This window comes from Amborella trichopoda, chromosome 2 (assembly GCF_054954075.1).
Source record: "Amborella trichopoda isolate Santa Cruz 75 chromosome 2, AtrichopodaSantaCruz75HAP2 v2.0, whole genome shotgun sequence".
Taxonomy (NCBI): domain Eukaryota; kingdom Viridiplantae; phylum Streptophyta; class Magnoliopsida; order Amborellales; family Amborellaceae; genus Amborella; species Amborella trichopoda.
This window is the reverse complement of record NC_142337.1, coordinates 13244926-13262680: the sequence shown is the minus strand read 5'-3', so window position 1 is coordinate 13262680 and position 17755 is coordinate 13244926. Positions and strand designations below refer to the sequence as shown.

The following is a 17755-nucleotide window of genomic DNA, read 5'->3' as shown; positions in this document are numbered from 1 at the left end:
TGATTCCCAATCTGGTTGGGTGATTTCCAATCCAAATCTTAAAGCCTTAGTTTTCTCCTTTTTTCCACATGCTCTCTTCTATTTCTCAATCTTTTGTCTATTACTGATCTACTTATTTTTCTTTTTTGATTCAGCTCTAGGAATTGAACTTGGGAATCATCAATTAGGAATCACCAACAACTAAAACAACTAAGCTGAAGTCCAATTCCCAAATAAACTCCTACATAGTATCTAGGACAAACAATGGGCCAGGCTAAGGATGGACAAAGGCCCATCCACATTGGGCTCAAGGGGCCTAGACATGTTCAGGCCAGGCAGTGCCTATCCCAATAGATTAAAAAAAAAAAAAGGAATGGAAAAAAATGGAGTTTGGCCGGGTTAGCCCTACTATGGCCTTGGCCCTCACACAGGCCTCCAACTGTCTGGCCACATTTTGTGGCTCAGACCCTAGTATTTCAAAGGTAGGCTGCCGGCCCATTGTCATCCATAAAATCTAATTATAGAGCTTTGAACCTTGCATCATCATCAATTTTAATTTGCAGTTAAACATGTTGAGATACCTATAGCAAAGGGCTATTTATCTTTGATATATGGAAGTCATTGTCTTCCCCCCTTGTAGATGTGAAATCAGAGGTATGCCTTTTCTCCACACAAAATTTGAGAAAAGTTTATTCGCACAATTAATGATGTATTCATAAGCACCCGACTTTACATCTCACAGCTAGGTGATCTAGTAGCCTGATTTCAAATCTAACTAGGGGAGACCTTGTAGAGAGATCCAACCAAAGGATTTAAAAAAACAAATCAACCAACAAACCTACACAACTAACCCACACTATAACGACTTAAAACGAACACCAATACAGTGAATCAACCAAATGGACTACTACAATTATAAGTACAGCTTGGGAAATTAATAATGAGCCAGAAGGAACTTTAGACGTAAATTAGACATAAATCAGACAAATGAAAAGACAATCAAAAGCTACCCCAGATTTCGAAATTTTTGCTTGGAAATTAGGGACTCAGATTTTCATTTCTTGGAGTGATCTTGTCTTCTGGCTCTTCAAGGCAAGGCGTGGTTCGAGCTCTGGCGTGTTTTCTTCTTCATCTGAAGAGAGCTCCAACTCTGAGACCAAGTCCGCATCGGTGTTCTGCACTAGTTCATGCTCCAAATGTTCAGGTTTGAACTTTTGAGCCTGCACTTGTTCATGCTCCAAATGTTCGGGCTTTGAACTTCATCCTCCAAATGTTTGGGTTTTGAACTGTTGCACCTGTCGTGATAGAAAATTAGGTTTTCTTTGGGTAGATCTGTATTAGTCAGAGGGATAACCATATTTCTTCGTTTATCATCCTACTACTAAATGAGAGAAAATTAGATCACTGAAAAAGAAAGGAAACTATCAAAATGGGGCATATCCCCATACCCTAACGATGGCAACTTGTTACATAAAGAAATATAGCTCCATCCACTGCATAGGTTCTACAAGGGGAAACTCTCTGTAAGACATTTGCATTTTTTAATGGTCAAGTAGGATGGATAGATTAAAAATGAAATTAGCATAAAAACCAGAGAAACATAACCGAAAAAAGAAAATAAGAAAGAAGATAAAGGAAAAAGAAACAAAAGACCAGATGAAGAAGCTCATGTGGGCAGAAAAGAGACACCAACTATGTGAGAATCCCCACATTTAATTCCTAAAAAAATGAAAAACAAACAAAATAATCACCAGGACTATCTCCATGAAAGATAATTTCTCACGCATATTAGCTCCTCTCATTGCATGGCAACACGGCACAAGATAGACAACCTGATCCATGATATCACTTAATATCATAGCAAAACAAATCACTACGGGGCACATTCAATGGTGTTAAATTTCTAAAGTTTAAAATTTGAATAGCAAATTGACCAAAGAAAATATAATGTTTGTAGCAATTATTCTAGCTCATAGTAACTATGAAATCTGCATCAGCAAAAGATATGTAAGAGACAATAGCAATCAAGATATTTTTATATTTATCAACTCCATTCCAAAAAGTTAACTACGAAATCTCATCATCATCATCATTGCCTTTTCTCAATAATTTGGGTTCAACAACATGAATCCTAGTCCACCAGTCTACTCTATTAAATGCTCTATTAACTACAAAATCTGCATTACCTTAATATACTTCCTCAAGAGGTTTGGAAATGCTGCCAAGAATATGGCTGAATGTCTGAGATGCTTAAATGTGAACAAGATCATCTGCCCATTCGTCATTGGGTTCAGTACATGAAGGGCATTTCCAAGATAATGATTTCACTAAATATCGATGACTCTTCCAAGCCTTTTGAATCATCAATTCTACAATGGTCTCCTTCTTCCCACCCGAACTAGGAAGTATAAAAACTGATCGAAAAATGCTATCAATCTCACTCAGAACAAACACCATTATTTTATTGAATACGCTGCTCAACATGATGCGAAGCTTTGAGGAAGAGTCATCATCGCCATCACCATAATGGCAAGCAGATCTGAAGCTTGAATGAGCAAACGAAGAGGTCTTATACTTTTCTCTTCCTGAATAGATTTACACCAAGAATCAACCATTGCAGTGGTGATAACCTTGACAGATGGTTTCTCAGCCATTTCTGCAAGTGCTCCAAACTGTTGACTGACTTCATATATTTCAGCATCCTCCTGGTAAGGAACACATCAAAATGCAAAAACGAATTGTATAGAACATTCACAGCAAAGAGTAGAGAGCAACGATAGCTTATACAAATGTAAAACCTGTCTCATCCACATCCCCATCTGCATCTTCACTCCAAAAGCTCTTTGTCATGACTTGCCAAGAACTTATAGAACTCCAGATCCTATAGGTGGGAACAAGCTAAATGAAAATGGCATAATAATCTCACTAACAAGACTAAAAAAAATTCAAATATGTGGGTATCTATTTAAATAGCGGAAGTCCTAATACTGAGTGAAAAATTATGAGTGCAACAACCTCATCTTCAAATATGGAACATCAGACAGCAGTACAATATGAGCCACACAGAGGAATCAAATATTGCAATTTCAAAAACACCATATAACAGAATTAATAAATAACTCCAACTGATATATTAACCTTCCATTCATAGTCCGATTGCATATCTTTGTGAAAGTGAAGACGTGCAAATATATATTCACTATAAACATAAATGTAATTTCAGAATGAGCAACTCTCAGATGGTTCATGATACTCGATTATCTTGTGTTTCCCTGAAATAGGCATATACATAAGAATAAGAAGAACACCAAAGCATGATGAGAATTTCATTTTTTTAATCCGACTACTTAAGATTCTCTTATAAAATGGGTTGCCCATATATGTTAATGTTGGTCGCAACACCAAGTATAGGTTTGAAAATCTTGAGGAGACTAAAAGCGCAAATACCGAGTAACCAATTGCGAATAGAAGACTAGAGGACCTCATTAGAAGTCAGTACTAGTGTCAAGTTTCCTAGGGAACAAACGAGGAGTGCTTGTTAGACCCCCATAAGTAGCGGTGTTAAACTAGTTTTTTGTTGTAGGAGTTGAGAAGATCTTAGTCGTAACCATCTGCAATATAGATAGAGTAGACACCCTAGTATACCAGCGAAATAGATCTCCCTACTTCCAGTAAACCTTTATAAAGCCATCATACTTCCTAGTGTTTAAAAATTAATTGCCTCGATAAAAACCACAACCAACCAAGATGCCTTTAATCTCTCATGATCAAAATATTCATCATAGAACAGAGAAATATATTTGGAAAATTAGAGGGAAGATTAAAATAAGACACAGCCAAAACTTAAACAAAGATAACCAAATAAAAAACTAAGATTAAAAAACTAACAAAATGTAGAATTGATACAAATACACAATTCTTTTCCATAAGTTTACCCAAATTGCATTCTTCCTTGTGAGTAAAAGTTCCTAAATTCTCCTCAGAAGTATCTTTAAGTTTTAGTAATATTAATCATACACAACATCAACAACCACATCCATATATTACTTACAATTTTTGTACTTCATGGGGAATACTCATGCAAAAGCACACAATACATTGTTTTACAAACCAAAGATGATAATTTTAAGCAATTCACATTCAGAAAACTCACTTTTTCTTTCGGTCTCTCTAATTGTTTCTTGTGTTCTTCAGATTCAGATCGTGATTTCTTCGAAGTCTTCCCCTTTCTAGCCTCACTTTTATCTGCACAAAAAATCCCAATTCAATTTAACTCTGCTGAGTTCAAACAATGTCGTTTCTAGTTTGACAAGAGTACAAATAATAAGATAAAATTTTTGATAAAGGAAGTTCTGGACAATAAATACTTACCCAATTTTAGTGAAGAGAAAAGGTATTCATCACCATCCTGTTAAGAGAGAGAAACCCAATAATTTTAATTGATATTAACACAAAGGAAATAAGCACATAAGCACAGAGACAGAAGAGGAGTAAGAAGAACATGACAATGGTATTTAACTGTTTATTCTTTACAAGATTTATCAAGAGAGAGAAATCCAATCAATTTCAGATATATTCAACCAGAACGCAATAAGCATTGAGCAAAGAGAGAGAGAGAGAGATTCTTCCTCATCCGAGCAAGAGAGACAACCACAACAATTTTCAAAACAATAAAACCAAAAGGCACTAGAGAGAGGGAGAGAAAGATTAGATGAGGAAGAGAGACAACCGCAACAATTTTCAAAACAATAAAACCAAAAGGCACTAGCGAGAGAGAGAGAGAGAGAGAGAAAGATTTCCAACTAAAATGAATTAAAAATATTAAAAATAGAAAATAATGAGAAAAATACTATAGAATATATTTCTTCATCAAATTGGGGGCTCGCCATTGTTTCAGAGATCATGGCGGACCGGTCTTGTAACCTGTCAAACCCTTCTCTTTGAAACGAGGATTTCTCACTTAGTTGAAATGGGTAAAAAGATGAAAATACCTTTGAAATAGGGGGGGCAATGGGTCAGGATGAGTCTCAGTCGACTAGGTTTTATATGGACACAGTAAGTCAGGACCCAAGTCTAGAAAATAAAAAAAATAAGTATTACAAAATTTATATTTTTATATTTTTATATGTTGTATATTGAGGCCTAGATCCCGAACCGACTTAATATGGTCCAAACTAAACCTGAAACTGGACTTGACCCAATTTGAGTTTGAGCATTGGAACCTGAACCCACCTGCTAGGTCCAAACCATAGACTCGGACTCGTAATAGGTATACCTGGAAGGCTTTGAAGGGTATATATTTGTGTACATTTGTAGAGAGAAAATTGTAGTTAGAGAAACTCAAAATCAGGAAAGCGAAAGGCTTGAAGAGAGTTGGATTTGGGCAGAGAGAGAGAGAGCGAGAGAGAGAAAATATTACATCTTACAATAAAATTTGGTGGTACACCTAATTTTCATTATTCGAGGTTGCAACCTTATGCAAACCATACCCTTTTAAGTAATCTAACACAAATCCCAAAATAACCTTTTACATAAATTTCTAGTTATTTTTAGTTATTTCTAGCTAAAACTATATCGTTTTCAGCTAATTATTTATAAGGAAGTAAAACCGCTATTTAAAAAGAGAAAATTGTTTGGTGCGGCCAAGCTAGCAGCTGTTACTGTGTGGGCCAGAGATCTACACCATCAACCAAAACAAAATCCCTTAAGTAATAGTCCTCCAAAGAAAAAGTATAATCAACAGTTCAAATATTCTCGCCAAAACATATCATTTCTAGTTTTTAAAATTTATTTATTTTTACAGATTAATAATCTCCATATTAAAGATTATATATTCCCTAAAAATTAGGATCAAATTTTATTTCAAAAAAAAATTATTAAGGAGCCTCCATTTCATGTGAGTCTTTAACCGCATCCTTTAAAAAGATAAACCCTTTAAGTTCCTGATATATATATAAAGTAATCTTGTGACGTTCAATACTAATAATATAAGGGATTGTACCATTTACCTTTGATATAAGGTAGTCACAATTACTTACAACTATCCGATGTGAAGTTTGATAGCTTGGATGTGTCACTACGTTCGAGAAAATTACATTGAAGTTTGAGCAAGGTCAATAGAATAATTACAGCCACCCAATTTCACATCCAATGGTCAAGATTAATATCTCACCTTGTACCAAATGTAACGAGTCTCATTCTATACTTTCCCATAATATAATAAATAATAATATTACCGGCTGATACACCTCATTTCTCAACCAATAGATTCAAAAGAAAATTCACAAACAAAACACTAGCCAAATCAGACCCAAACCCGAATACTTTAGGTTCCGGTTTGGATCCAATCGAACCCGACTGTTGCCACCCCTACCTTTGTTCCAAGATCCCGTTTCCCATTATTTCATTATAGAGGTGGTGGTTGGGATGGGCCAACTTGTTGACTCAGCTCGTTGACCCAACTCAGTTATCGGTTTGAGTCCATGTTTTGGACCCAGCAGGTTGGGTCTAGGTCCCAATACTCAAACTCAAACTGGGTCGGGTCCGGTTTCGGGTTTAAAATGAACTCTATTAGGTCGGAAGGGGTCTAGGCCTAAGACCCCATATAAAAAATATAAAAATAAATTATGTAATATTTATTTTATTAATTTCTATACTCAGGTCCGGGCTGCTCGGGTCCATATAAAACCTGGTCGACAGATAGGGGTGGCAACGAGTCAGGTATGGGTCGGGTCCAGCTGGACCCGGATCCGGACCCGGACCCAGACCCAGACCCGAATGTATTTGGGTCTAGGATTTGGACTCAGACTCGAACACAGACCGGATGTATTCGGGTCCACGTTTTGGACCCGAACCCGGACCCGACCCATCGGGTCTAAAAGTTGGACCCATACCTGTACCCGTCGGGTCCCAGGTTGATCGTGTCCATTGCCAGCCTCACTATGAGCTTCTTTTTTTTGTTTTTTGCCCTTTCTTTGCCATCATATACCCAAATTATTGGCAAAAGGTCACAATCACCGATTGTTAGATTTCAAGCCCTCTTATTTGTCGTTTAATAGTTAAAAATGATTATGAGTTTTTATCGTATATGATCCTTAATACATCCAAACGAATAGGGCTCGAAGTATTTTATCTCCAACAATTTACAGGTAAGGGTCAAGTCCAACTGAACCCGGACTCAGACCCAGACTCGAATAATACTCGTGTCCAGGTTTTGGACCTAGACCCGACCTATCGAGTCCAAATTTTGGATTCATACCCAAACCCGAACGGGTATACCAGGCGGGTCCTAAGTCGGGTACGGATCCATTGCCACCCCTATCAACAGAGACCCATTCCGACCCGTTGCCACCCCATTTCAAGGGTATTTTGCCTTTTACCCATTTCAACTTGAATGATAAACCCTCGTTTTTTAAAGAAAAAGGTTTGACAGGTTAAAGGACCGATGCGCTATGACCTCCAAAACAATGGAAAGCCCCAATTTGATGAAGAAGATATATACTCTATGGTATTTTTCTCCTTATTTTCTATTTTTGGATAAGTTTGATTGGAAATCTCTCTCTCTCTCTCTCTCTCTCTCTCTCGCTCGCTCGCTTGCTCTCCCTATCTCTGCTGCCTTCTAGTTTAAATTTTTTGAAAAATTTTGGGGTTATCTCTTAATAGGATGAGGAAGAATCTCTCTCTGCTTATGTGTTTATTGCCTTCTAGTCAGTGTTTCAAAAAGTGCTAGGCGGTCATGGGGTCCAAGCTGCCCAGTGCCCAAAACCTTGGCAGCTTAGTAGAAATTTTTTTTTTTGGGTTTTCTATCTCTAAAACAGCCTCTAATGGGTTTTGGATTTCAAATGAACTTAAAACCCACAATTTTTCCCCTTTAGTATTAAAAAAATAACCCAAAAATACCCTTAAAAAGTTGCATTTACACCCCTAGGCGGGGCGCAGGACCCAAGCAGCCGCCTAGGCACGTTCAGGCGGACCCCTAAGCGGATTCCCAGGCGCCTAGGCGAGAGCCCAGGGATATCCGCCTAGTTTGGCCGCCTAGGCCTAGGCGATGCGCCCAGGCCTTCTGGACCGCCTAGGCGCTAGGCCGTCCTCTTTTTAAAACTGTGCTTCTGATTGAATATCTCTGAAATTGATCTATTGCCATGTTCTTCTTACTTCTCTTTTGTCTCTGTGCTTGCGTACTTTGCCCAAGCCTTCTGGACCACCTAGGCGTTGGGTGGTCCACTTTCTAAAGCTATGCTTCTGGTTGAATATCTCTGAAATTGATTGGATGTCTCTCTCTTGATAGCATGTAAAGAATAAATAGTTAAATACCATTGTCATGTTCTTCTTACTCCTCTTCTGTCTCTATGCTTGCGTGCTTATTTCCTTTGTCTTAATATCCATTAAAAGTATTGGGTTTCTCTCTTTTAATAGGATGGGGAGGAATACCATTTCTCTTCACCAAAATTGGGTTAAGTATTCCTTTTCTTGAACTTCCTCTATCAAAATTTTTATCTTTTTATTTGCACTCTTGTCAAACTGGAAATGGCATTGTTTGAACTCAGTAGAGTTAAATTGAATTGGGTTTTTTTGTGCACATAAAAGTAAGGCTAGAAAAGGGAAGATAAGGCTAGAAAAGGGAAGATTTCCAAGAAATCACAATCTGAATCTGAAGAACACAAGAAACAATTAGAGAGACTGAAAGAAAAAGTGAGTTTTTTGAACTTGAATTGCTTAAAATGATCATCTTTGGTTCGTAAAACAATGTATTGTGTACTTTTGCATAAGCATTTCCCATGAAGTACAACATTCGTGAATAATATATGGATGTGGTTGTTGACGTTATGTATGATTAATATTTACTAAAACTTGAAGGTAGTTTTGAGGAGGAACTTTTACTCACAGGGAAGAATGCAATTTGTGTAAACTTATGGAAAAGAATTCTGTATTTCTATCAATTCTACATTTTATCAGTTTTGTAATCCTATTTTTGTATTTGGTTGTCTTTGTTTTAGTTTCACTGTGGTGTCTTATTTTAATTTTCCCTCCAATTTTCCATATATGTTTCTCTGTTCTATGATGAATATTTAAATCATGAAAGATGAAAGCGATATTGGTTGATTGTAGTATTTACCGAGGCAATTAATTTTTGAACACCAAGAAGTATGATGGCTCTAGGAAGGTTGACTGGAAGTAGGAAGATCTATTTAGCTGGTATAATAGGGTGTCTACTCTGTCCATATTGCAAATGGTTACGACTAAGATCTTCTCAACTACTACAACAACCAACTAGTTTAACACCGCTATTTATGGGGATCTAACGAGCACGCCTAGTTTGCCCCCTAGGAAACTTGACACTAGTACAAACTTCTAATGATGTCCTCTAGTCTTGTCTTCACAATTGGTTACTTGGTATTTAGAGCTTCTAGTCTCCTTAAGATTTTCATACCTATACTTGGTAGTTGGGCACCTTTCACCAACATTATTTTATCTGAGAATCTTAAATACTCGTTATACTTCGAATAAAAAAAATGAGATTCTCATCATGCTTTGGTGTTCTTCTTATTCTTATGTAATACTCTTATATCAAGAACCATCTGAGAGTTGCTCATTTTGAAATCACATTCTATGTTTGTAGTGAATATATATTTGCACTTCTTCACATTCACAAAGATATGCAGTCAGACTATTAATGGAAGGTTAATATATCAATTGGAGTTATTTATTAATTATGTTAAATGGTGTTTTTGAAATTGCGATATTTGATGCCTCTATGTGGCTCATATAGTACTGCTATCTGATGTTCCAAATTTGAGGATGAGGTTGTTACACATAATTTTTCACTCAGGGCTAGGACTTCCGCTATTTAAATAGAGATTTTATTTCCTAATACCCACATATTTGAATTTTCTTAGTCTTGTTATTGAGATTATTATGCCATTTTCATTTAGCTTTTTCCCACCTGTAGTATCCCAAGTTCTATAAGTTCTTGGCAAGTCATGACAAAGAGCTTTTGGAGTTCAGTGATGAAGGTGCAAATGGGAATGAGGATGAGACAGTATGTACACTTGTATAAGCTATCATATCTCTCTACTCTTTGCTGTGAATGTTCCATACACCTCGTTTTTTGCATTTTGATGTGCTCCTTTCCAAGAGGATGTTGAAATTGAGGAGAGAGAGAGAGAGCACGCAGATCAGAGGGAGAGAGGGCTTGTTGGAGAGGAGAGAGAGAGAGCACGCACCATTAAAAGAGGAAAAGAGAGGTTCTTGGCGAGAGATTTTTTTTCAGAGGATTAGGGCAGGAAGATCCTAGAGAGAGTCCAAAGGCGGGTAGGAGGCAACAGAGTCATCCCGATAACAGAGTTTGCTCTTCGTCATGCCCATCGTCAGGCCCAGGCCTCCTCTCATCTTCGCCGTTAATTTGCGTATCCTATTTTTCAATTTTTCTTTTTATTAATTTTAGATGCGTGTTTGCCTATGCGTATGTTTTAAAGTAATTTCTGTAACACCTTTTTGTGAAATTTATAACTTTTTGCTCTTTCTCTAGCATTATTTGTAAAATTTATAGCTGTTTAGTATCTCTCTTAATCTTGAATGATACTAAGTTTGTAAAATTTAGAGCTATGAAGGTGTGATAGCTGTTTTTTTATGTGAAATTTGAGCATAGTGGTGTCTTTTTTATTTTTAAGATGCCTTGGAGCCTAGTATTTCATGCCATTTTATGGAAATTTGAAGCTGAGTATTGTTTTCTATGTTACTTTTTTTAATCCATTTTGGGAGGGCTTGTGCTTTTTGTGAAATTTTTGGATTGCTGTTTTTTTAATCTATGCAATTTTTAGAATCCATTGGGCATAGGATTGCTTCCAGTTTTTCTTGAATCTGAAAGGTGAGGTAATGGTTTCATGTTTGTTTTTTGGACCTATTGAGGGGAAAATTCCTTTTATGAATTTTGAACTGATTATCCTTGCCATTTTTTATGAATATCAGGGCCAAGCAATATCTTTTAGTTAATTTGTGGATCCTTTGAAACTGTAGTTCCTGCATTTATTTTGTTGAAGCTTTGAACTGATAGTATTTCTTTTGTCATTTTAAGGATCCATGTTAATAGGGGATTCTTGTCTTTGATCACTGAGTGGGACACAAGTTGCGAATTTGCAAAAGTGGGCTACTAGTTTTAAACCTTGCTCCAGAAAAAAAAAAAAAAGGAAAAGAAAAAGAAAAACAGGGCACCCCCTTAAATTGGCCTTTTTTTTTATTGAATGGTGGTTGTTTATCTCAATGAATTACTTAATCGAATTCTTCTTTGCTCAGTGTTCAATTCACTACCTAATACTACTTAATTGAATGTTACTTCTTTAACTTCCTTTCATAACATCCAACTACTGTTTTTTCTATAAAGATGGACCAAGATGAGTTCTATAAAGACAATTTTATGGATGTGAGTTATGATAATGTCATAGCAACTGGGGATGGTGAATTTGAAATAATGCATCAACTAATCACAATTTTTAGAACTCAAAGGTAAAATTATAATTATGCTTACAATTATAATTTAATAATGTTATATTTTAATATTGTCTTGTGAATTTGAAATAATGCATCAACTAATCACTATTTTACAACTTATGCAGGTCCGACATGGAAATTCCCACAATGGAGCTTGAAGCTGAGCGAAACAATATGTAGACTTCGCTATGTACACCATTCGCTTTTTTGATGGTATATCGATAATACATTTGCACTGATTTATTGTTATATATTAATTGTATTAGGATATAATGGCACGTGTTTTATGTTAAATGCTTTTAGTTCTTTCCATTATCAATTCATTTCCATTTTTAATTGGTTACCAAGCTAATGTATATCCTAAATTTTCAATGACTACATCAGTTTGGATAACAATGCAAGAAGTCAAAGTAGAGGCCATAACTTTAAGAACAAGACTGGAGTTTTTTGTACAAGCCTAATGGTCAACCCTCAAACTCATCATCTTAGAAATTTTTTGCAAGACTCAACAATCGAGCTCGTCATCTTAGAAATTTTTTGCAAGCCCAATGCTCAACAATCAAGTTCATCATCTTAGAAATTTTTTGCAAGCCCAATGCTCAACAATCAAGCTCATCATTTTAGAAATTTTTTGCAATCGCAATACTAGTGGAGAAACTTTATCTTGGAATGGAGCTTCGAAATGGAATTTTTGTATACCTTCCATATATTGCAAATTCATGTTGCAAGTAGAATTTTGTATAGTTTCAAAGTGCATGTTGAATAGCTTCCAATGGAATTTTTGTATAGCTTTCCATGTTGCAAATTGATGTTGCTAGATCTCTGGCGTTATCCCATGACCTAGCTATCTTACTCTCTTTATCACTCTTTGGGTGTGTATGCATGTTTCTCTCTCTCTCTCTCCCCCTTACGAACTCTATGGATGGTTTGCGCTTCCAATAGTACTCCTTAGCTTTTGATACTAAAATAACAGTACTCCAAATTCATACACCAGATAGTATGGGCGTGGAGATAGCCTTTGTTTTTAATTTATGTCAGTTAGAAATGTCATTTCTAATTCCCCCAAATTCATACACCAGATAGTATCAGGTAAGCAGTTGATATCAGGAGAAACATACATGCTCTCAGAAAATTACCCAAATTTGCTTCTAGCACCATGAGAAGTAATTAAAACTACTACTGATTGCCCATTTTAACATTTTCACTACCTAGACCAAATTCCCTGAATCAAAAGGAAACACCAAGCCTGAATCGAAAGAAAATTCCCTGGGAATACGGTTTGAAGAACTTGAATTGCAATCCATGATTCCCACAAAAAGAATTAGTGTGTATTTAGGGTTCTGTCTTAAATAGAACTCACCAAGAAAAGACATTGTCTCAACGTCCAATTCACTAGCAAAAAGGCAAAATGTAAGAAATATAATTCATTCAAGAAAGGTTATTGTCTTAAATAGATGTGACACATACATAGAGTTTGAGGGCAAGGCACTACATCAAAATATGTCTGCAAAACTGAGTTTGTACATATCCAACTACAAGACTTTAAATTACAAATATATAAGAGGCTCCTATCTAAGTACACCTTTCCCCTTCACCCTTGGTGGAAGTTCCCGTCTGGGTTCTTCAGGATGCGTTTCGAAATGCATCGTTACCATGCACGAATTTATAGAGCAATGAGTCAAGATGTAAGGGATCATCTGATGCAAAGTAGAATACTACAGTGTGGTGCTTACGTTCTGGTGTTTAAAGAGATTAAAAGTAAGAAAAACATTATTGTTGTATTATGATCACAAGAAAGTAAAAAAGACTAACATTGCAGATAATGAGATACATTTCTTAGGCCTGAGAATGTTCATATGAAAAAAAACAGTATTTGGATGTTATGAAAGGAAGCTAAAGAACTAACATTTTTCCTTTCTGATAAATAATATTGTTGATAATGAGAGATAAATCTGAGGCTTGGGTATATGCAATTTACAAAGTAAAGACACTGCATGTGATTAGGCAGTGAATTGAGCACTGAGCAAAGAAGAGTTCAATGTGAGTCTCCTTACGCCTATATATTTCCCTCAATATTCTGGTCTCCCCCCTTTTCGCTGCTATTTTTCTTAATTAGCCCAGCTTCTTCATTTTTCTTGTTATGTGCTCGAAAAGAAACTGCCTTTTTTTGAGGTTGATTAGCTTGTTTATCCATGATTAACCTCCAATACCATGGTGTCTCCCAAAGTTCTTTCCACCACTTAACGCCACTTGCTGAATCTCCTTCCACATGCAATGTCTATCCTCTTCAGAAGTCTTCAAGGCTCTGAATACACTCCTGAAGGTCCTACTATTATCTCTCATTATTTCAGTTGAATCCATTCTCTCCCTCTCTCTCGCAACCTCATCCCACCTATTCTCCTCTGCATAAATATTTGCCAATAACACATAATACCCACTATTACCAGGCTCTAACTCTAATAAATTATTGACTGCAATTTCAGCCAAACCCACATTGCCATGAATCTTACAACCCCCTAAAAAAGCACCCAATATCACTGCATTAGGCTCCATTTCCATGCTTTCCATGAGCTTTACTGCCTACTCTAAGTGACTTGCTCGCCCTAAAAGATCGACCATACAGCCATAGTGCTCAATCCATGGCATAATGCCATGTTCATGGGTCATCTCATAGAAGTATCTTCAGCCTATTTCGACAAGACCTATATGGGCACAAGCACTGAGAACCCCAACAAAGGTCACCCCATTTGGTTTAACTCCTGATCTTTCCATCTTTTCAAAGAGCTTGATGGCTTGCATGCCATGTCCATGCATGGTGAGCCCCTCGACCATTGAGTTCCAACAAAAGAGGTTCTTCTCATGGAGCTTGTAGATAACCAGAAGGGATTTCTCTAAGCTCCCACATTTTGCATACATATCGATCAAAGAGGATCCTATAACGACATCAAGATTGAAACCATTTCAGCTAACATAGTTATGTATCTTTCTCCCTAAATCAAGGCCCCCTAGGTGTGCGCAAGCTGAGATCACTGTAGCCATGGTTACTGCATTGGGGCTCAAAGCTTGGGCACAGCTATAGCCTCTTTAAACCTTCCATTTTTCGAAAATTTCGAGATCATGGTGGTCCAAGAAATCAAATCCTTATGACTCATTTCATCTACGAGTGAAGCCGCTTTTTCTATATCACCAACCTTTGAGTAGCATCAATCAGAGCATTCCATGAAGCTGTTTTCTCAGGCATGGCATCAAAGAGTTGTTGAGCAAAACTCAGTTCATCAATCCTGCAATGACCTGAAATCATCGTGGTAAAAGTGACTGCATCCCTAGCCTCCATTGCATCAAACACCTTACGAGCATTTCTAACCTCGCTACAATTTGAGTACAAATCGATCAGCGCAGTTCCAACAAAGACGTGAGAATTCAAACCCAATTTCAAAGCTTGGCCATGAATGGATTCCCCTAAGCTCAAGCCCAATACTTGGGTGCAAGCCTTGATCACAGAAGAGAAAGTGTAACTGGTTGCTGAAACCGAGGAAACCAAGAGCTTCTTGTACATGGAAATGGCCTCTTGATAAGAATGGCAATGCACAAAGCCTTTGATCATGGAGTTCCAAACAAATATGTTGGGCTTTTGCAAATGGGCAAACACTGAAATAGCGTAGTCCATTGAGCCTGTGCTCGAGCAGGCGGAGACGTATTGGTTTACTGCAAAAGACTTGTGAGAAAGAGAAATTTTGAACATGATGGCGTGTATCTGTTTCAGTTGGGGTGTTTTCAAGCATTTCTTCAAATGAGGTCATGGGGTGCTGCTAATGGAGAATGGGTAATGGAGATAACAACTTTTTGGAGGTGGGTTTTAGTCATGGAAGCAAACAAATTAGTTGCATATGTAGACAACCAGTTTGTTCCGCAGCAAATATTCAACCAGTTTGCTCTCTCTCCCCTCTCCAGGAAGCCCTCTCTCCCTCTAATCTGCGTGCTCTCTCTTTCCTCTAAGAAACCTCCCCTTCTTCTCCCGCGCTTTTCTCTCTCCCTATGAATGGGCTACTCTCTCTTTCTACTACAGACTTCTTTCAAATGGTTACATCCGGTACATCTCATTTTGCAACAACTTCAGGGAATAGATGTCAGCCCTCCATTTTAAATCAATGATTAGCCCTCTATTTTAAATCAATGATTGAAAAAGTGGGGGAGGATAGAAGTTCTACATTGTAGGAGAACATAAAAAGCTTTCCCATATACAATAATATTTCCTTTAACTTGCCATTTTATTATTATAATCAAATTCATTCATTATTAATTTTTATATAATAATCAAAATCGTGAATATAACTTACTATTATAAATTTATGAAATAAATTTATGATACGTCGCTATATCTATACTTATTTTTTAATATGACCTTTTTTGTTGTTGGATGTAATTTTCAATGAGGAGAAGGAGCCCCTACTCGTTTTTAAATTGTTAATGGTTTTTTAAAATGTTAAAGTGATAATAGAAGCTTAGACCTTAGCTAGGGGCACATGTAGTGCTTACCACCACAACCCCAGCCCCATTATCAGGGCCAAGCACATTTACAATAGAAATAATTCATGGAGCACATTTGGTTTCTAGTACTCCACCCAACTTGTTGGTGGTCAAATTAATTTATATCAATATTGCAAGCCAATGTACTTTTTGGTTGAGTTTAGGCCAATGTATTTTTTTGAGGTAATTCAGTGGGGATGACATGCCTCTACCTGTTTTTTAATTAGTTAATAGTATTGGAAGCTGTCAATGGAAATGGAAGTCACAATGTGCAACTGAGGTACAAGGTATGCTACCACCACAACCTCAATCCCTTTCCTCGACCAATGGATTTATACTATAGCATAAATCCCTTTCAAAAAGTAAGGGTTCCTTGTCCCCAAATCTTCCAAGAATATATGTCCGATCTAGGCAATCAAAATATAAAGAAAAAGAAAAGAATTGAATTCACATAAAAAAACACATAAACTGACTTTGCCATTTTATGTGAATTCATCTTTCCGTTTGGTGGGCGGTGGATCTAGACCTTCAAAAACTCAAAAGGAAATATTTTTTTGAAATTATTTATGCATCATACTAATGATGTTAAGTAAAATTTTAGGCCACAAAAATCCATCTGTGTTTTGGAGCCTAATTTGTGTTGTAACAATATCTGCATTTGTTATGGAATTTGTTTGCTAATTTGATTGGTTGTTGCAGGATTCTGGTGTGGAGATAAGTGAGGAGACATATAGGAACATTAAAGGAACATCTGCTTCAAAAATAACAGTCACAGTAACTGTAGTCCTACAACTCCATACCGAGCTATGATGGAGAATGTTCAGCTTACTTACATGAACCAGCTGGCTCAAGCCTCATGCACCCATGTACAGGGGACCTCTACTGGTGTACTTAATCCACCAAGTTGCTTGTGAAAACATCAATTCTTTGTTCATGTAATTATATCCATTCAATGCAATTGAAAATTTGTTTCTTAGTAACCCTTCACTACAATCTCTCTCTCTCTATTGAGACCATTGACATTTTGTATAATATTATGGCTATTTCCTTTTAGAAACCTCAAAACTATCACTACCATATATGGATCCTAGAAAGGAAAATATTTTGACTGGGCTGCAACCCTATCAAAATAAGTAAAGTTTCAGCTCAAAACTCATTGAAAATTGTAGTTCTGGCGTCAAAACTTGCAAATCAAGAATCTCGGCCTCAAGTATTATGATTCTAAAAAAAATTTAGAATTTCAAGCCCTAAAAATAATGTGCATTATAACACATTATCTACATAAAATAAGTTTGAGAATTTTCATTTTTTGAGGTTGAGTATCATATAGTTGAGGAAATTTTGCACGGGTACACAACGCTCATCATAAGTCCGAGCAACTCACTTACATTTTGCACATGAATAGTGCACATTGAGTGATTTGTGCTGTGCGCGGTGTACAATACACAAAGCTGAGTCCTAAGTACACTTATGCAGTACTTCATGCACATGTGTTTTGAGGAACATAGTGTAAATTACACGGTACGCGGGTGCACAATGGTCATTATAAATGCGGGCAACATTGCTACACTTTGCACTCGTGTAGTGCACATTGAGCAAAGTAACTTTATGATGCATTTAATGCCACAATGCAAAAAAGTGTGCTTGGAGTGAAACAAATATAAATTAAAATGCTCACAATGAGCAAGCTATATACTTAATCCCAATAAAAAAAACTCACTTATAAGTATTTTATAGATTTAAAATTTGAATACTCAAAAGA

At 36.7% G+C, this 17755-nt stretch overlaps 2 long non-coding RNA genes across 8 annotated transcripts; one reads left to right on the top strand and one right to left on the bottom strand.

Moving 5' to 3' along the window:
* Window positions 1-667: 667 nt before the first annotated feature.
* Window positions 668-5428, bottom strand: LOC110008438 (uncharacterized). 4 transcript variants are annotated; one of them, XR_016049209.1, is made up of 6 exons: window positions 5212-5428; window positions 4351-4387; window positions 4133-4224; window positions 2778-2860; window positions 2166-2684; window positions 668-1274 (listed from the first exon to the last, which is right to left on the bottom strand). It is a non-coding gene; the product is annotated as an uncharacterized LOC110008438 (long non-coding RNA). The 4 variants fall into 4 exon arrangements; XR_002283330.2 differs by lacking the exon at window positions 5212-5428 and adding an exon at window positions 4971-5075; XR_002283329.2 differs by lacking the exon at window positions 5212-5428 and adding an exon at window positions 4830-4996.
* Window positions 5429-7364: 1936 nt separating this feature from the next.
* Window positions 7365-16973, top strand: LOC110008435 (uncharacterized). 4 transcript variants are annotated; one of them, XR_016049206.1, is made up of 5 exons: window positions 10152-10345; window positions 11360-11481; window positions 11592-11679; window positions 16221-16280; window positions 16693-16973. It is a non-coding gene; the product is annotated as an uncharacterized LOC110008435 (long non-coding RNA). The 4 variants fall into 4 exon arrangements; XR_016049207.1 differs by lacking the exons at window positions 10152-10345; window positions 16221-16280 and adding an exon at window positions 9779-10018; XR_016049208.1 differs by lacking the exons at window positions 16221-16280; window positions 16693-16973 and adding an exon at window positions 11851-12305 and having other exon boundaries at window positions 10154-10345.
* Window positions 16974-17755: the final 782 nt, after the last annotated feature.